Genomic DNA, 2,501 nt, shown 5'->3' on the forward strand with positions numbered 1-2,501 from the left:
TATATATATATGTATATGTATATGTATATGTATATGTATATATGTATATGTATATGTATATGTATATGTATATATATGTAACGTGTACAATATTTAGTAGCGTAAAATATGTTTGAAATGAAAAAGAATTAAATGGAAAACACAAAACTAAAAGGAAAAATAAATCATAAACCCATAAACCCCTAAACCTTTTAGTCCCAGTTGGTGTAACCAACCGGGACTAAAGGCCCCAGCCTCCCGGCGCGGGCTCGTGCCACGTGGTGGTTGCAGAACCGACACTAAAGGCCCTTACGAACCGGGACAATAGCCCGATTCTGCACTAGTGGTTGGCTCCAACAATTCTCATTGGTCTCAAACAAATGAAATGCGTGAAGATGATCGTGTTGAGTGGGAGGTGGACGAGGATGGTGAGGGTATCATCGATGCACCCAAAGGAAGAGTGGGCAACTACATGGACCAAGACATCTTGCCATGCAATACATGGTTACATGTGTCCGTGGATGCCAACGTTGGAGGGGACCACAGTAGAGATGCATATTGGGACCGGATGAAGGAGCACTTTGATTTACACAACAAGAGTGGAATTGACTGCACGGGTAGATCTATTCGCTCCCGGTGGTCGACAATCAACAAAGATTATCAAAGGTGGGCGGCGGAACTTAAGGCGGTTAACACAATAAACTCAAGTGGCATTAATGATAGAGATAGGGTAAGTGTCATTTCTTTATGTTCCTTCCATGTTCATCCTTCTTTTTTGGTGTTTCAAGTGCTAACTTGTTCTTTTGTTTGTAGGTCACTATTGCAGAAAACTTATTTCAAGGAGAAGAGAAGAAGACCAAGAAAGGGAAGGTCAAGAAAGGGAGACCATTTGTGTTGGCCCATTGCTACAATGTGTGGAAGGATGAAGAGAAATGGAAGCCCCGCGATGACCAAGAGGAGAGCAAGAAAAGCAAGGCAACTATTGATTTGGATGATGAGGAGGAGGAGGCATCAAGTGATGGCGGCAAGAGAAGCCCTACACCAAACTCGGAGGAGATGATGATTTAAACAATGTTATGGAAGCTATTGTGAAGGCACGAAAGGAAACAAACGAGGTGAGGATGATGACAAGGAGCCAAGATGTGGCGGCCAAGGAGAGGAGTGTGGCTGCCGAGGAGAGGAAGGTGGCATTGGAGGAGAAGAAATTGGCCATGGAGGAGCGATCTAGAGTATTGAAATGGGTGAAGGACTTGTTCTTCATGGACACATCTAACCTCGATGATAGGCAAAAGGAGTACATCATTCTTTCCCCTGAAGAAGTCTTGGTCCAAAAACAGACACGACCATGGGAGGCATGAGAACTACCAATGGGAGGCATGGGTGGCATGGGTGGCTTCGGAGCTACCATGGGAAGCACGGGAGCACCTACGGGAGGCATGGGTGGCTTTGGAGCTACCATGGGTGGCTGGGAGGCATGGGTGGCTTCAGAGCTACCATGGGAGGCATGAGTTTTGGGTCTCTCGTGAGAGGTGTGGGAGCACCTCCGGGTGACATGGGTGGACGCATGTCTTCCGGTGTGCCTCACATACCTTCGCATTATCCCGTTGGAGATCTTACGAACACCATCCGAGCTCCCGATGACGATGCGGTGCTTGAAAATGAAGAGGAGGCGGAGGAAGAAGAGGACGATGATGACTTGTGTGGCATGATTGTTGATGGGCCATTTGTTTGTGCAAATTTTTATTTGTCATGAACTTGGTTGGGTGATTTTGAACTATGTTGTGCAAGTGAACTATGATATGTCTTTGTTTTGCACATTTGTTTAATGTTTGAAACATCATCATATTGTCAAATGGACATGTGAAAATCATATTTACAAGCGCTGGCTGCTTGTGCGCTCTGTAAATTAGCGCGCCTTCTGGAGCTGCTCGCGCGTGCCATATTTTACTGCGACTACTGGAGCTAGTGCCCTCCTTCACGCAAAAAACGATATTTCAACATTGTAAAAAAAATTGAGCGTCGTGCGGTAGCGCACCTATTAGAGATGCTCTTAGAACCGTGTTTTTACGACACCTATGTGATGCCCTATTCTGCAAGAACTTGGTGTTGTGGTCGCCCCTCTGGCCGCTGCATCACTTCTTCCCTGTCGAGGAGCTCATGCAGGACTTTTTCAAGCCACACCGGACCGAAATCAGTACGTATGTGCCCAATTCTGCATGTGCTTGGACACATCTTTTAACAGTGCCCACACGAGCCCACTTTTCCCTGTGTCGTGCTTGCATGTCCAATGCATGATGTAGCAGCGGGATCCTATACAGCACGTAGGTCGCCCGCTAGCAACATAGCATGCAACCCCCCCCCCCCCGGCCGGGCTCCCCGTTCAGTGTATGTGCCAGACTGTTTTCCAGTTTATTTTGCCACTGGTTTTTTGAAGGTTCTAGAACCTTCCAGAACCGGTTTTTTTGTTTTTTTATGTTTTCTATATTGGTTTTTCGTTTTTTTTTCTTTTAAATTTTTTCTTT

Source organism: Triticum dicoccoides, chromosome 7A, assembly GCF_002162155.2.
Source record: "Triticum dicoccoides isolate Atlit2015 ecotype Zavitan chromosome 7A, WEW_v2.0, whole genome shotgun sequence".
NCBI classification, from domain to species: Eukaryota; Viridiplantae; Streptophyta; class Magnoliopsida; order Poales; family Poaceae; genus Triticum; species Triticum dicoccoides.